This window comes from Enhydra lutris, unplaced genomic scaffold, assembly GCF_002288905.1.
Source record: "Enhydra lutris kenyoni isolate GAN:26980312 unplaced genomic scaffold, ASM228890v2 scaffoldscaffold1, whole genome shotgun sequence".
In the NCBI taxonomy this organism is placed as follows: domain Eukaryota; kingdom Metazoa; phylum Chordata; class Mammalia; order Carnivora; family Mustelidae; genus Enhydra; species Enhydra lutris.
Genome location: NW_019154085.1, coordinates 89,240,224 through 89,262,958, shown reverse-complemented (window position 1 = coordinate 89,262,958; position 22,735 = coordinate 89,240,224). Strand labels below are relative to the sequence as shown.

The 22,735-nt window shown below is 33.8% G+C and overlaps 1 protein-coding gene across 1 annotated transcript in view; it reads right to left on the bottom strand.

Annotated features, from left to right (window-relative positions):
- Positions 1–22,735, bottom strand: part of LOC111140884 (LDL receptor related protein 1B) — a 1,957,146-nt gene that overhangs the window by 1,738,249 nt on the left and 196,162 nt on the right. The gene's annotated exons all lie outside the window — the stretch shown is intronic.

Genomic DNA, 22,735 nt, shown 5'->3' with positions numbered 1-22,735 from the left:
TCCCCACCTCTCAGTCCCCTGGCAACCACTATTCTACTCCAGGAGTCAAGCTTTTGTAGATTCTACATATAAGAAAGATCATACAGTATGTCTTTTTTTATCTAACTTATTTCATTTAGTATAATGCCCTCAAGGTCCATCCATGTAGCTACAAATGACAGGAGTCCCTTCTTTTTTATGGCTGAATAATATTCCATTTTGTATTCTATATTTTCTTTATCCATTTTTCTGTCAATGGACACTTAGGTTCTTTTCACATCTTGGCTCTTGTAAATAATGTTGCAATGCACAAGGCAATGCAAATACCTCTTCAAGACAGTGATTTCATTTCTTCCATATATATATATATATATATGTATATATATATTCAGAAATGGAATTCATGGATAATACAGTAGATCAATTTTTAATTTTTTGAGGGACTGCCACACTGTTTTCCACAGTGGTTATACCAACTTACATTCCCACTAACAATGTTCAAGGATTCCCTTCCTCCACATCTTCACCAAACACTTGCTGCCTCTTATTACCTTTCGAAGAATAGCCACCCTAACAGGCGTGATATCTAATTGTAGTTTTACTTTGCATCTCCCTGATGATTACTGATGTTGAACATCTTTTCATGTTGGCTATTTGTACATCCTTTTAGAAAACAGTCTATCCAATCCCTCTGCCCATTTTGTAGTCAGATCATTTGGGGTTTTGTTGTTTCATTTTTGTTATTGAATTATAGAATTTCTTGAATAGTCTACAAATTAACCTACTATCTGATATATAGTTAGCAAATATATTCTCCCATTCCCTCTTTACTCTGATGATTGTATCTCTTCCTGTTCAGAAGCTTTTTAGTTTGACATAGTCCCATTTGTTTATTTTTGTTTTTGCTGTTTTTACTTTTGGTGTCATATGCAAAAACAACAACAACAACAAAACAATGCTAAGGAGCTTTTCCCTTATATTTTCTTCTAGGAGTTTTATGGGGTTTGGTATTACATTTAAGCCTTTAATCTATTTTTTATATTATTTATTTATTTGACAGAGAGAGAAATCACAAATAGGCAGAAGTAGGCAGAGAGGCAGGCAGAGAGAGGGAGAAGCAGGCTCCCTGCTGAGCAAGAACATGATGTGGGCCTTGATCCCAGGACCCTGGGATCATGACCTGAGCCGAAGGCAGAGGCTTAACCCACTGAGCCACCCAGGCACCCCAGCCTTTAATCTATTTTAAGAGTTAATGTTTGTATGTGGTGTAAGATAGTGATCCAACTTCCTTTTTCTGCATGTGGTTATCCTGTTTTCCCAGCACCATTTGTTGAAGAGACTATACTTTTCCTATTGAGTGTTCTTGACTACTTTGTCAAATATTATTTGGCCATATTCCTGAAATGTTTATTCTGTTCTCTTGATCTATAGGTCCATTTTTATTCCAGGAACCATAGTGCTTTAATTACTACAGCTTTGTAGTCTTGTTTGAGATCAGTAAGTATCATATCTCTGATTATGTTCTTATATTTCAGGATTTCTTTGGTTATTTGGGGTCCTTTGTAGTTCCACAGAAATTTTAAGATTCTACTTTCTATTTCTGTGAAAAAAACCATTGGAATTTTAACAGGGATTGCACTGAATCTATAAATGGCTTTGTGTATTATGGACACTTTAACAATATCAGTTCTTTTGATCAAAAAATATAAATGTCTTTCCATTTATTTGTGTCTTCTTCAATTTCTTTCATCAGTATCCTACAATTTTTAGGGCACAGATCTTTCACCTCCTTGGTTAAATTTATTCCTGTTTTAAAAGATTTTATTTATTTACTTATTTATTTGAGAGAAAAATAGAGTGAGAAAGAGAGAGAGATCACAAGCAGGAGGAAGGAATAGAGAGAGAAGCAGACTCCCCAATGAACAGGGTGCCCAATGCAGGACTCAATCCCAGGACCCTGGGATCATGATCTAAGCCAAAGGTAGATGCTTAACTGACTGAGCCATCCAGGTGGCTGGTTAAATTTATTCCTTAAGTGCTTCATTGTTTTAGATGCTATCGTGAATTAGATTGTTTCCTCTATTTATCTTTCAGATATTTCATTGTGAGCTTATAGAAATGCAACTGATTCTTATATGTTGATTTGTGTCTGGAAACTTTGCCGAATTTATTAGTCCTAACGGTTTTTGGTGGAGTATTTAGAATTTACTGTCTTTAAGATTATGCCTTCTTCAAAGAGAAACATTTTCACTTTTTCTTTTCTAATCTGGATAGCTTTTAATTTCTTTTTCTTGCCTAATTATTCTCTAGGATTTCCAATATTATGCCAAGTATGAGCGGGGAGAGTGGGCAACCTTGCAACTGATTTTGGAAGAAAACCTTTCATTGTTTCACCAGCCAGTATGATGTTATCTACGGGCTTGCCATCTATGTCCTTAATTAGGTTAAGGTGTGTTCCTTCTCTACTCAATTTGTTATGGTCTTTCATATCATGCAAGTTTGTTGAATATTGTCAAAAATTTTTCTGCATCTGTTTAGAGGATCATATGATTTCCTGCTATTAATGTGGTGTGTTACATTTATTGATTTTCAAATGCTGAGCCATTCTTTCACTGCAGAGATAACTCTCTTTTGATCATGTTTCATAATCCTTCTAATGTGCTGTTGAATTCAGTTTACTTGAATTTTGTTAAGAATTTTTCATCTATATTTTCTTTGCAGTGCCTATATTGAGTTTGGTATCAGGGTAATGAGTAAACTTGTAAAATGAATTTGATAGTGTTCCTTTCACTTCAATTTTTTTGGAAGAGTTTGAGAAGGATTGGTATTAATTATTATTTAAATGTTTGGTAGAACTCACCAGTGAAATCATCTGGCTCTGGGCATTTCTTTGTTGGGAAAATGTTGATTGCTGCTTCAATCTTTTTAGTCATTATTGGTCTGTCCACATTTTCCATTTCATCATGACTCAGTCTCAGTAGATCATATGTTTCTAGGAATTTACCAATTTCTTTTAAGTTTTCCAATTTGTTGGTATATAACTGTTCATAGTAGCCTCTTATGATCTTTTGTATCTCTTCGGTGTTATAATGCCTTCTCTTTCATTTACAGTTTTATTTACTTGAATCCTCTTTGTCTTTTTCTTGGTTAGTGTAGCTAAAGGTTTGTCATTTTTGCTCATCTTTTAAAAAAACCAACACATTTTTTTTTCTATTTTCTTTCTAGTCTCTATTTCATTTATTTCTCCTCTAATCTTTATTTCCTTCCTTCTGCTAACTTCTGGATTAGTTTTCTTTCTCCTAATTCGTTGAGGTGTGAAGTTAGGTAGTTTAAGTAAGATCTTTCTTTATTCTTAATGTCGGCATTTATTGCTATAAACTTCTTTCTAGAATTGCTTTTGTTGCATCCTATAAGTTTTGGTTGTTGTGGTTTTGTTTTTGAATAACAAACATTTGAATACGATTTGACAGTCTATAAAATGCTTTCACGTTTAGCTTATTTTACTGTTAGGATATGAAAGTACCCAGTGACTAATTTGTTCTATGTGAATTTTTATTATGAAATACATCACAGGAATATCATATATTATAACTATTTCACAAAGTAAGTTCAACAGAAAAATATTAAAAAGAGAGACCCAGAAACCTCTTCCTATCTTCACACTGATCTCTAATTGGCCTCTCAGCTTGTGTTTTAAAAACAAGTACTCTAAGAGCCCTGAATTTTCCTTCTAAAAATATACCCTGGTTCAGGGTTCAAAATCTACTCATTATCCACCTTTGCTTCTTAGCATCAAGGCTAGGACCATACTTCAAGACATTGTTCCTCTTTCAACTGCTTCTCCCCCATTAGTCTATGAAAATTCTCTATCAAAACCTTCTCTGCTCTGCAGTTTTTGAACGAAACATTGCAGGAATGATGATCTCTTTCAAGTTTCTCTCTCTTATTTTAACTTCCATAATAGCCAAATACAATGACAACAACAGGACATTGTTAAAGTCAGTCATCTGGCCGTTTAATCACATATAACATGATAGAATGAAAACAATAATGGAAGTTAGAGTCTGAATGAAGTTCCAAGGCACCTGGATGGCTCAGCGGGTTAAAGCCTTTGCCTTCGGCTCAGGTCATGATCTCAGGGTCCTGGGATCAAGCTCTGCATCAGGCTCTCTGCTCAGTGGGAAGCCTTCTTCTCCCCTTTCTCTGCCTGCCTCTCTGCCTACTTGTGATCTCTGTCTGTCAAATAAATAAATAGAACCTTTTAAAAAAAAATGAAGTTCCAAACACTGACAGCAGCAATGAAAATAGGAAAGAGGGGATGAAAATGAGAAATAATGGGAATATACACTTGTCAGAATTTGGAGGTGAACTCAATGTGCCAAGAAGAGAAAGGATGAGTTTAGGTTTTTGTCATTGGCAACTGGCTAATTCATCTAAGAACACTACAATGAATGAACAAACATGAAGTTTTACATATGGCATATTTCTTTATTATTTAAAAATTTTAAATATTAAATAATAATTTTAAATAAATTTTATTTATTTATTTTAGTTTTTACTAGTTTCAGAGGTAGAATTCAGTGATTCATCAATTGCATGTAACACCCAGTGCTCATTACATCCTTAATGCTCATCACCCAATTACCCTTTCCACCCCAGCCACCTCCTCTCCAGCAACCCTCAGTTTGTTTTACAGAGTTCAGCATTTCCTAGAAGATGATGTGATACTCCATGTAGAAAACCCAAAAGACGGGGAGGCTCAGTGGCTCAGTCATTAAGTGTCTGCCTTTTTCTCAGGTCATGATCCCAAGGTCCTGGGATTGAGCCCCACATTGGACTCTCTGGCTCAGTGGGGACCCTGCTTCCCCATCTCTCTCTGCCTGCCTCTCTGCCTACTTGTGATCTCTCTCACTGTCAAATAAATAAATAAAATCTTAAAAAAAAAAGAAAGAAAGAAAGAAAGAAAGAAAAAGAAAACCCAAAAGACTCCATCCAAAAATCGCTAGAACTGAAGCAGCAATACAGAAAAAAAAAAAAAAAAATCAATACACAGAAGTCAGTTGCATTTCTTTCTTTCTTTCTCTCCCCAACCCCCAGCTGCATTCCTACACACTAGCAATGATGCAGAAGAAAGAGAAATCAAGGAATTGAATCTATTTACAATTGCACCAAAAACCATAAGATACCTAAGAATGAACCTAAACAAAGAGGCGAAAGACCTATACTCAGAAAACTATAGAACACTTATGAAAGAAATTTAGGAAGACACAAAGAAATGGAAAAACATTTCATGATCATGGATTGGAAAAACAAATAGTGTTAAAATCGCTATGTTACCCAAAGCAATCTACACATTCAGTGTAATCCCTAGCAAAATATCATGAGCATTTTACATAGAGCTGAAACAAACAAACCTAAAATTTGTATGGAATCTGAAAAGACCCTGAATAGCCAAAGCAATGTTGAAAAAGAAAACAAAAGCTGGAAGCAACACAGTTCTGGACTTCAGGCTGTATTACAAAGCTGTAATCATCAAGACAGTATGGTACTGGCACAAAAACAGACACAGAGATCAATGGAACAGAATAAAGAACCCAAAAATGGGCCCTCAACTCTATTTATTTATTTTAGGGAGAGAGAGCATCTCAAGCAGATTCTGTGCTGAGCTCAGAACCTAACACCGGGCTCAATCTCAGGAACCTGAGATCATGACCTGAGGTGAAACCAAGAGTCGGAGGGTCAACCACCTGCACCATCCAGGTTCTCCCAAGTGGTATAATTCCTATAAACGTTTAGATTACAAACTACATATATGTATAGTAGTCTTAGAGCTTAAAAGACTATGTACACATCACAGGCATTCCATAAATTCAGATTACATTAATTTATGAATGCCAAAAAATGAACAGGGAGCTGAGTCATTAACATCATATTAATCTTACAATTGTAACAGTATGGATTCATTTTTTCTAATGTACAGACTTAGAACAGTAATATAAATCTCCACCTGTCCCTTAAACATTTGGCATTTGTTGTCTCTTTTCTGATGACACAGTTTTACTACTAATGTTGACATTATTAGAATTTATAAATTGAGGATATCTGGAGAACATAATTATGTATGTTGATTGAGCCCTGTGAGCATTCCTTCATCCTAAGAGCACAAGCAAATATCCAAACTTCAATGTCTAGTGTGTAACTGTATAAAACATTATTTCAGGAAGCTATGTTCTTTTAATAGCAAATTACTTCCCTTAGAGGCTGCACAATCACTTCCACATTTAATATGCCTTTAAAATTTTTCATTCATGTAAGGTGGTCTTTCTTGTTGCAATGAAAGAACTGCATTTTAATGGCATGCTTTATGCTTATAAAATTTTTGATTTTATAAAAAAATAAAGGAAATGAGATGGTTAAAACAAGAATATTTTATTTTTAAAATCTTTCTGATAGGGTCGCTGGTTGGTGTGGCCAGTTGTGTATCCAACTCTTTGGTTTTGGTCTTGGTTTTGGCTCAGTCCCAAGGTTGTAAGATTTAGCCCCATGTTGGGCTCTGCACTCATCCTGGAGTCTGCTTAGGACTCTCTGTTCCATGGCATCTGGGTGGCTCAGTCGTTTGAGTGTCTGCCTTTGGTTCAGACCCTGATCCCAGGGTCTGGGGATTGAGCCCCACTTCAGGCTCTCTGCTCAGCAGGGAGCCTGCTTCTCCCTCTCCCTCTGCTTGCAACCCCCCCCCCACCCACTTGTGCACTCTCTCTTTCTGTCAAATAAATACAAAATTTAAAAAAAAAAAGACTATGAACCATGAGAGACTATGGATTCTGGGAAACAAATGAATGGTTTTAGAAGGGAGGAGGGTGGGAGGATGGGTTAGCCTGGTGATGGGTATCAAGGAGGGCACAGATTGCACGGAGCACTGGGTGTTATAAACAAACAATGAATCATGGAACACATCAAAAACTAATGTTGTACTGTATGGTGACTAACATAACACAATAAAAATAAAAATAAATAAAAATAGAAAATTAAAAAAAAGACTCTCTCCCTCTGCCCCTCCCCTTTGTACTCATTCTCAAATAAAGAAAGACATCTTTAAAAAAAAAAAAAAAAGCTTCCTGATAGAACTTAAATTATACTGCATATGTAGAATATGGCCTATAAAAATAGGTATTTAAGAATCTGAAGATTCTGATTATTTAAAATCATGTTTATATCAAAGGTTCATACATGTTTTTAAACAATGTGTGTGTGTATTCATATCCTGAAAAATAAAGTCTATAAGGAGTGTGTGTGTATTCATCTCCTGAAAAATAAAGTCTATAAGGAGTGATATCCTTTCCACCAATGTAATGATTTATGTTTAATTATTTTCTTTCGTATATCTTAGCATTGCAAATGCACATTTCTCCTAATATAGAGAATGACCACTATGGCTTAGAATTTACTTTGTATTTATTTTTAAACTTATCCCTTTACCTAAAGCCTCTCACTAATTATAAATAAAATAATTTGTTTTGTGTTGCCAATTATAATAAATATTTCTTACTTCTAAAAAATAACATAATTCAACATCTAGCAAATAGCCCATTCAAAAATCAGTGAAGAATCATGAGAAAGAAAAAACTCTATCTCAATTCCCAAACCTAATCATTACAGAAAAATCTCTAGAATTGGAGATTTGAAATGTTAAAATATATACATACTTCTTACTTAGATTTATTTCAGGATTTATGATGTAGTCTTAAAGACCATAAAAACTACTAAAGAATTTCTAAGTCAGCACACATCCAAAGAATGTCATAAGAATCCTTTGATTCACCCTTAAATCATGAAGAGAATTCCAGTATAAAGAAGCATCCAGAGAAGTGGTCAGAAGCTAAAACCAGAAGTCAAAAGTCAGAATATAGAGTTAAGGTCTCTGAAATTGGACCACATTGCTATGTAAACAAAATATTTAATGAAAAAATCTCAGACCCTGAAAAAGTGTTGCTCACAGACTGACAATATAATATGAAGTGAACTATATGTTGAAATAAATACCCTGGACACAGAACATAGCAATCATCACCAAGCCCCACTTCCCTGCCTAAGCTCCATGACTAACAACAAACTTTTCCCTATTCTCTATGTGCATGCACCATTTGCCCTAAGGATTTATGCCTTTGCACATTTCGCCTCCTTTTCTTTAGCCACCTGGCTACATCATAAACAATTGTTTACTTTTCAGGTAAAATGACACCCCCTGCGGGATGTATAGTTTACAGCAATCAAATTACCTTTCTATAACAATTAAGATCATATGTCACTCTGTAAAAGTATTTTCTATTACTCATTTTCCTTTTCTTTTAGATTGATCTTTGCCTATTCAGGGCTAGGTATCCATTCCTATCTTCAATATGTTTACATTTAGATGATATTAAACATTTGTCTGAATGTCATAAAATGACCATTTAGGGCACCTGGTGGCTCAGTCAGTTGAGCGTCTCTTGGGCTCAGGTCATGATCCCAGGGTCCTGGCACTGAGCCCTGCTTCATCAGGCTCCTTACTTGGGGGTGGGCCTGGGGGTCTGCTTGTTCCTCTCCCTCTGGCCCTCCAGCTCATATTCAGTCTTGCTCACTTGCCCTCTTATTCAAATAAATAAATAAAATCTTTATAATAAAATGACCATTTAGAAATCTAAAAAATTCTGTCTTTAAATCCACAGCTGTAGAAGCATTGATGGTCATTCATTAAAGTCAATAAATTAATTAACTCTAGAGTTACTCAGGTTTAGCTATGAGGCCTGGTGCTCTCATCTGCCCTTATTTCTTCACCTCCAGATTATGAATAATAAAAAAAAAAAACAACCTGCATCTTTTCTGGTAGTGAGAACTAAAGGAGATGTTATATGTAAAGAAAGTAAAGCTCAGTACCTTTGACTCCCCAGTGATGTTGAAGAGCATTATTACTCCATCAAAGAGTATTATTTCTCTTTACTTATCCCTATTATTTTATTTTTATTGCTTATCTAATTGTGAGTTCTACACATTTTGAAAGTCAAGAAATTGGAGATAAGCTAGAAAAATGAAGACAGAAGGGAATTGTTACAACAGCTCTGAAAAAATAACTCAAGAGGGATAATGACTCACCATCTCTACTTTATTTCTATTTACCTTATTTTCCTTGTCATAAAATAGTTTTTTAATGTCAAGAAGAGGGAAAGGTCTCTACAGAAAAACTGGTAAAGCATCTTAATGACAAATTGCTAATATGAATTTCTAAGAGAGTTGTTGTTCATTGCCACTATATGTAAAATATATATGTAAACAACATACACACACACATACACATATACACATATAAATACACGCATATAAAATTTGGATTGTTTTCTACCAAAGCAAATTTTTAGTTACCCTATATGGTAATTTAATCCTGAATTTATAGTGATTTAAGAGCACAAATTCAGGGCTCCTGGGTGGCTCAGTTGGGTTAAGCGTCTGCCTTAGGCTCAGGACATGATCCCAGGGTCCTGGGAATTGAGACCCATATTGGGCTCCCTGCTTGGTAGGGAGCCTGCTTCTCTTCTCTTTGCCTGCTGCTCCCCCTGTTGTGTGCTTGTGCTCTCTCTCTTTCTTTGTCAAAATAAATAAATATTTTAAAAGTAAGAGCACAAATTCTATAAAGAGTAGCTATACAATGTGTTGAATGATTTGTGTTCATGGGTTAAGATCTTCCTTGTTAATAAAACATAATAATTAAAAAAAAAAAAAAAGTGAAACTCCAGAACTAACCCATGGTTAGTCATTTGCTCAAGCTAAGCAAAAAAAATACAATTTAGGCATTTTGGTATTTAAACAGCCATTTCTTTCTTTTGATCCAATTTCTAGCATGAGCCAACTTAGGAAAAGAAGTGTTTCATCTGTAAAGTGTCAAGTTAAAGAAAGTAAATTTGAACATTGCTCCCAAATATCTTTCAGGTTGCAGAAAAGTTTGTGATTAGCTATTCATAGGAAAAGAATGCTTTGTGAGAATTCTATGACACCTTGTGTTAAAGAAGCTTCTTTTAACGGTAACAAGTAGAATCACAAGCTTTACTGTACAGTCCTATGAGATGGGTAGAAAGGAAGGAGTGGAATAGATAAATGACTTTAAAATGAGATTGATTTTTCTCTTTTTTCTTCAAAGAATGAGAGAATAGTTATATTAATTGGTTGGTGTCTAGTTTATAGCCTTTAAAAATAGAGGATAATTCATCTTGATTCCACAATTACCAGTTATACAAACAGCATATGACAAGCCCGACAAGCAGGCTTTTTCAACATGGAATAGATATTACAATGGCAAATGTGTTAGTTAGATTAATAAAGCAAGGTTACACCATTTGATAAATTCTCTCCCTTCTTAATAGGAGGTATTATCTAAGTTCATGTGCTAATTTAAAAATGTCTATATGGCGTGTGTTATTGAATATCAAACTAAACTTGATTGATTAATAGAAAATATTTTCCAAAACATTCCAAAAAGCACAACTGTATATTTTCTTCTAAAGAAGAGTTGACTTGGTTCTTGGAGTAAAAGATTGTGTTTTTGCTTATAAGATTACAAAATTATAAAATAAGAGGCTAAAAGGTCACAGGAAGGTCATGCTACCCCCACTACTACAGCATTGCTCTGGACCAAGTATTGAGTTAAAAAGAATCCATCTGAATTCCACTAAACACTAACTAAGCTAAAGGGAAAGGAATTCATAAACCCGTATGTGTCATACACACAGATCAAACAAGATGGCTACAATCTTGTATCTGATTCTCAGGTCTAGGCTAGACAATGTCCTGGAGATGACCCCAGTTGAAACCAGCAGGAAACTATTATCTTTCTCCCATTTTACACTTTAGCCTGGGGTCACAAAAATCTGAGCTGCTCGATATTTCTATTACATTAATGGCACAATTATCACATAGGGATCAACTTCATGCTGCCAATATAGACATGCTTCTGGAAGCAATTTCTGGCTCTGCTGGGCAAGACAATCCATCAGGTCATTTGTAACCTCCACAAAACCTAGTGGAAAGAGTACAGACTTTGGACTTCTTGAGTATAAATTTTGGCCCTGTATTTATTTGTAGAGTAACCTTGGCAAATTATCTAATACCTTTGAGTCTCAAACGGAGGGTAATAGCTTCTATCTGATAGGAAAATGTGAAGATTTCTGAAAAAAACACAGGGAAACCAGTCATTAGTGTGCCTCATGCACAGTAGGCATTTAAGTGGAAATTATTATCATCATATACAGTACTTTGCTCATTCCTTTTTAATGACGGATGTCATCTTGATATACAAAATAATCAACACTGAAATAATCTCTCTTCTCAGTTACACTAAATGCTATCTCAAAACATACAGAAAACAAATGCATGACGAGAATTAATAAATAGAAATTGTTCTGAAAATTATCAAACAAGTGCTGCCGATCCTGTGATTAGAAAGCTTAGACAGCTATAGGTTCCCATGATGGAAGTAAATGAGAAGTTACTTTCACAAATGTCTCCACAGTTTTAGGTTTTGTGACTTGCTCAAATGCATATATTGGTTTTCATGATCTGTTTCCTTGAGGGAGAAGGTTTGATTTTTTTTTTTTTCTCTGCTATTGTATCCATGAGCACAATTCTTACAAAGTACACACCAGAGTGGAACTATTTTGCAAGATTCCAGACCTGCGAACTCAGAAGAAAACAAACAAACCAAATAATAACAAAAACCTAAACCAGCTTTGTTTCTTAACCGGCAGCATTTTCACACACGCACCCAACCTTCTACATACACCATATTATCTTTAAGCCAGTGTCTTAAGGCTTGATTTGATAACCTGCACTGGAATTCAGTTTTGAAGCAAAATTCACATAATAAAAAATTTTGAAAATACCTAAGTGGTGGTGAGGCCTGCACTGGAATTAACATGCATTTCTATTAAACATATAATTTCATCTTATTTCTTATGCTCGATCTTTCTAAGCATTGAATTATATCATAAATTACCTTGTTTTGGGCCACCTGGGTGGCTCAGTCAGTTGAGAGTGCGACTCTTGGTTTTACCTCAGGTTGTGAACTCAGGATTATGATATTGGGGTCACGAGACTGGGCCTCACACGTGACTCTACAATCCACACGAAATATGCTCTGTATTCTTTTCCTCTCCCTCTGCTCCTCCCCCCACTCATTTGTGCATTCTCTCTCTCTCTCTCTCTCTCTCTCCCTCTAAAATAAAGAAAATCTTCTTAAAAAATCTTCTAAATCCAAATAGTGATGTTCCAAACAACATAACCTATTTTTTTTTTCTCAAAATTTCTTACTGTGATGGTAATGAAATAGTTGTATACATGATGCAAAATTAGGTCCAGAACAGTGGTCACATTTTTAATATGACTCTATTTAAGAGAAAATTAATTTGTTTTTGGTAGTTCACTGTTATTTCCTGATTTGGAATGATAACTTTTTCCCTCTTTGACTAATGTATAAACCCTTTAGATGTAGGGGATCTACATTGTACCTTAAATACTGTACAGTACATGCTATGTATTCACTAAGTAAATATTGATAAATATCTTACAAGCCTTTAGATCACAATAAATTTAGAAGGAATATTATGATTTATTTCTATAATCTATCTGAGTCATAAATCAGTTTGATAGAAAATTCTTTGTATATTCAGACATAAAAAAGAATGAAATTTGCTATTTACAAGGACAGGGATGGAGCTAGATAGACAGTTTAATGTTAAGCAAAATAAGTCACTTGAAGAAAGACAAATACCACATAATTTCACTCAAATGTGGAATTTAAGAAACAAAACAAACCATCAAAAGAAAAAGAGAGAGAAAGAAACAAACCGAGAGTTAACACAGAGAACAAACTGATGATTACTAGAGAGGAGGTGGATGGGGGATGGGTAAAATCCTTGATGGGTACTAAGGAGGGAACTTGTGATGAGCACTGGGTGATGTATGGGATTGTTGTATACCTGAAACTGATAGAACACTGTATGTTAAAACTATAAAAAAATAAAAAAAAAACTGAAAAGAAAAAAGAAAGAAGAAAAAGAAAAACTATTGCAAAAAGTCACCTACTATTGAACCATTGATAAATGTCCTGAATTTTGGGAACAGCAATCTATTAAAACAATAATCTTCAGGAACATTTCTTCTATTTCATATTCTAAATTTAAAAAGAGAGAAGTTTTGAATTTCTAAAATGTTAACCGTATCTTCACAGAGTTTTGTTTCCACACATTTCTTCACATTTTAAATAAGTGTTTGATTCTTTACAGCAAAACCTTCCCAGATTGTGCTGCTCATCATACTTTTCTTATTGTGTTGTAGACATTCATCAGTTACATTACTCATGAGTAGTTGAGACATCCTCATCAGTGATATGTTTCTCTTGACTCTTTTTAAATTTGCTTTTCCAAACATCCAGTCAGTTTTCTGAGGTATCATTTCCACAACTATTTCTCTGCCTTAATTAACTGGAGTGGTTTTTAGTTGTTGCAACCAAAATCTCTGACTAATATATAAGGTGATCTGCTAATGCAACCGATGAGGATTTTTTTACACTTGCCTAAAAAGTCTGATGGGAAAATTGTAAATCTTTTTTGACTTCCGCTTACTACCAATGTTTGTGAGTTCTGCTTTTCCTCATCCTTCTTCCCAAGCTATGATCTTGATAATAGACATCTTGTCTTTAATTCCACTGGCCAAACTGAAATTCCAGAGTGGCTTTATAACATCTTTCAGGTATTTTTTCACCTCCCCTTCCAGTTTACATGAAGCCTAAATTCAGCTCACCATGGAGGAGCAATGTTGTTACAGATTCTCCCCAAACAGGGTGGTGGAACCAACCTGTATCACAGGAAAGAGTTACTTCCAATCCAAAAGCCCAGATATGCTCTGTGACACCACAAAAGGACCTTGTCTCCATCATACAATTAAGGAAAATAATAATATTTAAATAAACTTTAAAGACACCACCATTTTCAAAATTTTCATTTATACGTAGACTTAATAAATTCCCTTTCCTCATTTAAAAATGAGGTTTCTATACAGAAGTTCATTTTTTAGTCATAAAATCTTTGTATTGTAAGTTGGGTGTAGAGGATGTATGTATGCACTTTAATATTATGGCATTAAAACATATAAAGAAACACAACATTTAGAATATGATTTGGTCTGGGGAAACCTGGGTGGCTCAAGTCAGTTAAGTGTCTGCCTTTGGCTCAGGTCATGATCCCAGGGTCCTGGCATCAAGCCCCCCATTGGGGCTCCCTGTTCAGCAGGGAGCCTGCTTCTCCCTCTCCCTTTGCCAAGTACCCACTTCTGCTCTTTTGCTCTCTCTCTTGCTCTCAAATAAATAAATAAAATTTTAAAGAGAAAAAGAATATGACTTGGTCTTATAGGAAGTAATGATAATCAACCAAAGTCTTTGGAACAATTGCTATTGGCTACACAAAGTATATTTCACAGTTTTAAAATGCTTTTATTGTTCTTTAATAGATAAATTTGAAAATAATTTATAGACCAATCATGTTGTACATATTTGAAAGCAAACTTTCTGAATCATACATATTGGTATCTGATGACAGAATCTTATCATCCAGAGCTCATAACTACCCAGCATTTGAAATACAGATTTAGGAAGAGGACTGGAGGTAAAGACAAATCCTTTTCCAAATGCTTACTTATATATCAACAAATATTGTACAAGGTTAACACTTAGTAGAGGTCACTTTCAATGTCAAAAACTACACAAACCTTGACTTCAGTACAATACCACTCTTGAGAAAACTATAATAACACACACATAGCACATGCATATAAAATCTCACCAACGTATCTCATAGGTAATCATACCCTTTGAGGTTTATGTCATTAAGTTTTATTTGATATCACAGTGGAAAAAATTAATCATGTATAATATACATATAAAGTGATTTTCAGAACTGTTTGAATAATTTTTTAAAGATAAAATCTTTAAATTTTATTTTATGAGCCTGGGCGGCTCAGTGGGTTAAGCCTCTTCCTTCCGCTCAGGTCATGATCTCAGGGTCCTGGGATTGAGTCCCACATCGGGCTCTCTGCTCTGCAGGGAGCCTGCTTCCTCCTCTCTCTCTCTGCCTGCCTCTCTACCTACTTGTGATCTCTCTCTGTCAAATAAATAAATACGGGCGCCTGTGTGGCTCAGTGGCTTAAGGCCTCTGCCTTTGGCTCAGGTCATGATTCCAGGGTCCTGGGATTGAACCCCACATCCAGCTCTCTGCTCAGCAGGGAGACTGCTTCCCCCCTATCTGCCTGCCTCTCTGCCTGCTTGTGATATCTCTCTCTGTGTCAAATAAATAAATTAAAAATCTTTAAAAATAAACAAATAAATAAATAAATAAATTCTTTAAAAAAAAAAAAAAAGATAAAACCATGATATTCCAGGTAAGCATTTTCTTGGTCATCCTTACATATGATGCCCATATATTTGCTGTTTCATGGGAAATTATTACTTTATTCCCTAAAAACTTCTGTAATTTAGAGTTTTAATTTGAAATTTTTATTCTCTTACTTAAAATGGAAACAAAATAGAAATAAAAATCCCTGGTGCCTGGGTGGCTCAGTCAGTTAAGTGTCTGCCTTCAGCTCAGGTCATGATCCCAGGGTTTTGGGATTGTGTCCCACATTCTCCCTCTGCCTGTTGCTCTCCCTACTTGTGTGTGCTCATTCTCCCTCTCTGACAAATAAATAAATAAAATATATTTTTTTAAAAAATCCTGAAATCTCAGGTATACACTGGTTTCTTTAAATTATTTTTTCTCAGAACACAAAAACAGGCATTTATAGTGTATTACAAGCAAGTGGAAATTGCATTCATTTCACTTATTTCTCAAATACTGATTATGAATTAACTCAGCACAGGGTTAACATATGGGTTTCAAAGGTAAATAAAATATAGTATCTACCTTCTTGAATCTCACACTCAAGCCATGGTGAACCAGAGATGAAAATAAATAATAGTAAATACAGCACAAACAGTCCAGAGAGGAATGGCTTTCAAAATATTGTAAGTACCCAAAACTCACAGAAATAGCTGACCATAGAAAATGGGGACATAATTGTTCTATCTACCCATTGTCTAAAAGAGCTTTCTAAAGTGTCCATGTCATTTCCAGAAACACGTGGCACATTTTGGCACATTCAAGCCTCCACATGTTAGATTTAAAAATCTTTAGGAATGTGAAACACTGAAATTCTGGCCAATGCTAATGTCTTAGGACTTCTAAATATTAATCTAACTAATAGTTACAACCAATCCCTCTATAAAAGATATTAATGATTTTAAGTACTTCAGCCGCATCATTATAATGACTATATTCCCCTTAGTCTAATTTTAACATTTTTAAAAACAAAACTTGACATTTTAAGTCAGCAAGGGAGACTCATTGCAGCACAGAATACATCTATCTGTCCTAAATGCCATAATTATTAGACAAGACTCTGCCAAGTAAGTTACTCCTTGGAGACTTTGGAGGTACATCACCTTCCAAGACACATGGGGACTATTTAGTGAACTGCTTGACTGATTTATGCAGTAGAATGCTCTGTAATGATAGTCCAAATATCAGTCATTTGAGAAAATTAACAATCCTCCAAAATGCATACCAATCAGCATGGTGGGGCAGTAGAAGGGATAAGTGGTTAATTTGGCCAGTGATTAATTTATCTCCTTGGTTTGGGATTTAGATCAATTTGGCTACAATTTAGAAAAAGGTATCCCTTACTTTTTATGTAATGAATTTAAGCTCGTGACATTTTTAAAAAAGATTTATTTATTTATTTATTTGAGAGAGAGGGAGAGTGTGAGTATGAGCAGGGTGAGGGGCAGAGAGAGGGGGAGATAAGCATGACTCCCTGCTAAGCAGGGAGCCCCACGTGGGGCTCAATCCCACGACCCTGAGTTTATGCCCTGAGTGAAAACCAAAAGTCATATGCTTAACCCACTGAGCCACTCAGGGGCCCCTAAGTCATGATATTTTTTAAAGTGGAAATTTTTGAAGAGTTTTAAAACCAAACCCTCATTTTACAGATAAAATGATTTACCAAATAGAAGCCATTTTGTTTTCTACACCTCTGCGTTGTAAAACATGCTGGCTTCTTCCCCCTGGAGCTTACATGACCCTACACACAAACACACCTGAACACATATGTGTTACAGTATATGAGGATGGCAAAAGATATATGCACTCCTTTTCTCCCCAGAAGTCTAGAGAACTATGATAATTGCTATGGCTAATTTAATGCATATTTTCCTATATACCAAGGAGAAATGATTATTATAGACTCTACAATGAGCACACTGCAGAACTAAGTACTTGGAAGGATCTAAAGATGAGCAAGATACATCTCAGGATATATAAGTCTACAATCTAATGGTGTGCATGCGGAGGGGCGTTAAGGAATTAGACAATTACGTGAATAAGCACATTATAAAGAGGTAGAGAAAAAATACCAGATGTTGATATATTTCAAAAAGGAATGTATTTTGTGCTGAAACATTCTGATTTCAAATGAATTAAATTTTGAGAAATATCTCTGAGAAGATTAGTAGGGCAATGATACAAGGTATGGACAGTGATGTGAACAAAACAAAAACAAAAAGAACAAAATCTGGAGATACAGATTGTATCATTTCCTAATTTAGAGCATTTGTTTTTTTCTCTGTTTGTTTGTTGTTGTTTTCTGTAAACAACAGGTATTTGAGAAGAAAAGTGATACCAATTTTATCCTTAGGAAGATAACTGCCAGCAAAGAGGAAGTAGGGGGACTGGTTTGGGAATAGTCTTGTTAGGGGAAGAGAGAAAGTTACATTCATATAATTTATTTAAATCTGAAATTGAACAGAAAGGCAGCTTCAATTTATATCTGAGTTAATTTTAATCCTGAAACTAAGATGTAGGTATTTCAGTAGTACTTTGTATGTCATGAGTTTATCAGACCATCAACTCCCTAAATAAAACTGTTTCTTTTCATGAAAGCCACAGCCGGTTTTTAAACATTAAAGGTATTAAAGTATTTTAGCCTGAGAAAAAGGACATTTTAAGAAATGACAGAACATCCTGTTCATTACTTTGCAATTGTAAAGCACTGTAATACAAGCAAAGGATATTCTCTTATTAACATGAGAAGCAAAGTGATGACTTAGGGCCTCTGAACATTTGAGTTTCCCTCCTTAATCCATGTAAGCCCTCAATTTTACATTTTCTCTCAGACCTACAGAATATATTCAGACTCATACATAAAAGATTTCTTAGCTAAGCTATGCAATACTTATGTAAGTAGATTTCATAAGAAAAAAAGAAATTTCAAATTATATTTTAAGTGTTGGTTGTTACAAAGCATTAACTACAAAACTCAAAATGATGTAAATTCAGATACACTTTGATACATACTTTCAATTAATGACTGTCTTTGAATATTTATATAGCTCTAATGCCTCAGTCATAAATATTTAGCTACCTTTGGTCAGTTTCTTGAGGAGAATTCTATTTTAAAAAAGAATATACCAGCCTTATCAAAACTAACAAATATGTGAATTAATCTCTGTTGGTAAACAGATATATATAAAATGAAAAATAACTGTCTCAAAAATGATTTTTTTTTCATTTCTGAATTACCATGGTCTTCAATCATTTATGATAATGCAATTCCTTTTGTTTTGACTTGTAATGTATGGTTAGCAAACTTGACCTTTCATTTCCTGCTTATTTACATAATAGCTAATTCACTGTTATGTTTCCATTCTTCTAGCACAAGAAGAATTAAAAAATGACAATGAGTATAAAAACATTTTATCCAAATATTCAATATGAATATGATTTTATCAGCATATCTTTTCAAAATCAAAATAATCTGCCTGCTATTTCAGATATATGATCTATAATATATCCTGTAGGGGAGTCCCATGTAATTATTTCATTGTCTTTTTAACTAAGTTTAAATGTCTATATCTAAGATGAAAGTATACATACATTAATACTTAGGAAAAATATTTTAAAAGAAGTAAAGTCATTAGATATAATTTTTTGAAACATACAGCCATTTTTTTTCTTTTACTATATGTATTTAAATTTTATTTATTTATTTAGTAATTCCTACACCCAACATGGGGCTTGAACTCATGACCCCAAGATCAAGCACAGAATGCTCTACCAACAGAACCAGCAAAGAGCTCCTAATCATTATTTTTTCCTTCTAATTTTCTATGAGAAGTTCAGTATTTCAGCTTTGAAAAAAATAAAAAACAACTTACTTAAAAACAAAAAAAATTGAAAACTGAAAAAAATTAGAGCTGGTAAGACTGTAAGGAAAAGCAGGAAAGAAGAGAACTAAAGGGGGTGCTAATTCATGCACACTTAAAGTGAGTATTTGGTGAATAAGGTGAAACTGGTTTTGTTTTTAAGGTACTCTGGGAATAAAGATCAAGAGACAAAAGTAAAGGCCTATATAAGGAGATCATTTAACTCCTCCAGTAGAATGACTAAACCAAAAGGCTAACATCAAAAGAATAAAAGATTAACTCAAAATAAATCCCAGCTGCAAGGAGACGGAGAATATTGCTTGTGAAAATTTATAATAACTATCCTGCTCTGACATGAGTTTTCAGCTTGTATATTTACTAACAGAGTGAAAATTAGACAATTAAAACAAACAACCAAACAAACACTCTGGCTAAGAATCTGAAATATTTCTAAGACATAATTGTCTTGCTAGAAGGTTCTAGAAATCTTCTCTGAAATAATCTCTTCAGTCCTTCAACCTCAAAGAATTCCTATACATAAATTTATAAGTAATATGATCTTAAGTGTTAAAAAAAATCAATGACTAATCTCACAACAAAACAAGCCACTATAAGTAAGAACAGGCAGAAACAAGAAATAGAAGGATGGGAGTTATAAAGATAGACTTCTGGCAGAGAAATTATCTAATACAAAATAAAAAAAATTGTACACTCTGAAACAAATAAAAGGTAATAAAAATGAATAAAAAGCAATCAACCATAAAATAATAAAGCATATTTGAAAAAATATAGACTTTTTACAAGTGAAAAATTTTATATTAATATGTCAAACCTAATGGCAGATTACTATTGATGAGAGAATTAGTGAACTGGAAAAATACGTCTATAGGAATTAAATCAAAGATAGCTAAGATAGAGAAAGAGATGGTAAATATGAAGGGATGTTAAGAGGAATAAAATCTACACTGATAATGAAAAAGCTAATTAGAATTACCAGAAGAACAGAGAATGGGTCAGAAGCATTCTTAGAAAAGATAATGACTGAGAAATTTCCACAAGTGATAAAATATATTAATCCACAGAATAAGGAAACCCAAAGGAGGAAAATAAATATAAAGAATTTCATGCTTAGGTACACTACACTGAAACTGTAGAGACATCCAAGTAAAATTCTCTGAAATGCTCTTTAAAGAATTCAGAGAAGAAAAAAAAAAAACAAAAAAACAAACAAAAAAAACACACATTAACTAGGTAGAAAGGCCACAGTATTCACTGTCCAAACCAGCAAGTTTGGGAGTGAAAGAAATAATATTAATTGCTTCTTCAAGACATCTGGTATTGTCAAGATTGTCACAGGAAAATGTATCTATTGTGATCCCATCTATAAAGAAATGACAAGACAAATAATTTCTTTCCAACAAAAATGAAAACCAAGAGAGTGGAGTTCAGTATATGGGGAACTATAACTATCAGTCTAAAAGATTTTATGAACAAAAAGAAAACCAAGTGATTTTATGACCAAGAAAGCCAAACATCTGTCTATCCTCACTGAAAGAAAGTGATGGCCAATAAGCACTGAACATAATTTCATACACAAACAAACTATATAGTACCATTTATTAAAATAATAGGAAACTTAAATATTTGACTAATAAGGTATAAAAGATAAAACAGAGTTGATAGTATTTTAAGTTATTACCTAAAAAGAAATCAAAATTATACATTAAATTTTTACACTGGTAAATCAGGTTGGCATTTTTAAATTCCTAATATGGCTATTAAAAGTTACAGAAATTGTGTAATTTTCAATCTAATAGAAATTAATCAAGAAAAGATATAGAATACCATTAAAATGCAATGTACACAAAATAAGAAAGAAGAATAAATCTAAACTTCTCAATACTTAAAATAGATGAAAAAAGAATCCAGTTAGATGAAAACAATGCTCAGAATGGACTTTAAAAAACGTGACTATATGCTAATAACAGATGTGCCTAAAACATTGGGATGAGGGTACCTGGGTGGCAGAGTCAGTTAAATGCTTGATTCTTGATTTCAGCTCAGATCATGACCTTAGGGTTGTCAGATAGAACCTCTCATCAGGCCCCATGCTGGACATGGAGCCTGCTTAAGATTATCTCCCTGTCCTTCTACCCCTTCCCCCCCAAAATTTAAAATTAATATTAAAAAAAAAAAATCAAGATGAAGAAATGTTGAAAGTGTTGGAAAAGGGTATACTAGGCAGATAATAAGAGCAATACAAGTGTTTCTTTGTTAATCCTGAACAAAATGGACATAAAGTTCAAAAAATTATTAAGCTTAGTTGATAAATATGCTGAAAATTTCATCAGAAAGATATAAATCAAAATTTGCATTTATCAGTATAAGCCTTACATAAATTAAAATTGCAAATACAAGCAAAAAGTAAAAATCTATCATTATATTAGTGTAATTTAGTATAGTTCTCTCAATAATTAATAGATGAAGCAGATAAAAGTATCAATAAAGATGCAGAGGATGAATTGAATAACACACATTTAAATTTGATACAATGTGAATCTTAAGCATTATACCCAACAACTGAAGAATACACATTATTTTGAAGTCAAAAAACAGGGTATAGAGTGATTTAAATCATATGTAATGATGCAAAAATCCTAAATAAAATATTATCTAAGTTAGTTAATATATAAGATTATGGCCAAGTTGGTTTATCCCAAGATTGCTTGACTTAAAAAATAAATTGATGTATTTTACTACCTTAATACTCCAGAGGAGATAAGTAATGATCATTTCAAGTGATGCAGAGAAAAAACTGAGTATAAATCAACATGCATATTTTGTTTTAATAAAAGCAAAGAAGGAACAGAATTTAATTTCTATAATAATCATCATAGTTAATGAAGAATCTGTTAAAAGTGTTCCCTATAAGATCAGAGACAGGCCAGGATCTCTACTTCTACACCAAATCCATTTAAATTCTATTCAAAATATCTCACCCATCACATAAGGAAAGAAAACTAAGAATAGATGAATGGAAAGGAAGAAACAAGCCTGTTATATTTACAAATGACATGATTATGGCAGAAAATCTGAAAGGAACTAAATCTTAATGTTCAGAATTAAAAAAAAATAGTTTACCAAGATGACTGGGTTTAAAAATGTGTATACAAAAAATTCATATTATATTTCCACAGATAAGTAGCAAGTGCACCCTTAGTATATAAAAGGATTGCTTAAATGAGGCACAAAAATACTAGCCATAATGCAAATCTTTGATAAATTCAACTACATTGCCGTTAAGAATTGTTCACCAATACCACAAAGGCAGTAAAAAGATAAATCATAGAGTGAGAGGAGATATCTGCAAAAATCTATGTAAACAAAAGAAATGACAGAAGATGATATGGGGGAAGGTCATAAAAGTGACTTACTTCCCGAAAT